Genomic DNA, 523 nt, shown 5'->3' on the forward strand with positions numbered 1-523 from the left:
GAAGCTGAGGCAGGTGAATCACTTGAGGTCAGGAGTTCGAGACCAGCCTGGCCAACATGGTGAAACCCCATCTCTACTAAAAATACAAAAATGAGCCGGGTGTGGTGGCACAGGCCTGTGGCCCCAGAGACTTGGGAGGCTGAGGCAGGAGAATTGCTTGAACTCGGGAGGTGGAGGTTGTGGCGACCTGAGATCGCATCACTGCACTCCAGCCTGTGCAAAAGAGTAAGACTGCATCTCAAAACAAAACAAATGCTGCAACCTATATAGTTCAGAGATCTTAATTGGGTTTTCTTTGCAATTCTGGAATTGGGCAACACCTCATTTCATCAGATCGAATTAGCTACTAAAACGCCAGCTGTTTGGTCTAGGTCTTGCTGCCGTCTGCACAGAAAGCCAATCGCTGAGACAACAAGGATTGCCAGGGAGGAAGGCTTTATCCTGCGGCTGCAATGAAGGAGAAGGGGTGGTAAAGTCCCATATGTCTCCCTGACCAACTAAAATTGGGGAGTTTACATAGCTG

The sequence above is a fragment of the Colobus angolensis genome, unplaced genomic scaffold (genome assembly GCF_000951035.1).
Source record: "Colobus angolensis palliatus isolate OR3802 unplaced genomic scaffold, Cang.pa_1.0 Scaffold22, whole genome shotgun sequence".
Lineage (NCBI taxonomy): Eukaryota > Metazoa > Chordata > Mammalia > Primates > Cercopithecidae > Colobus > Colobus angolensis.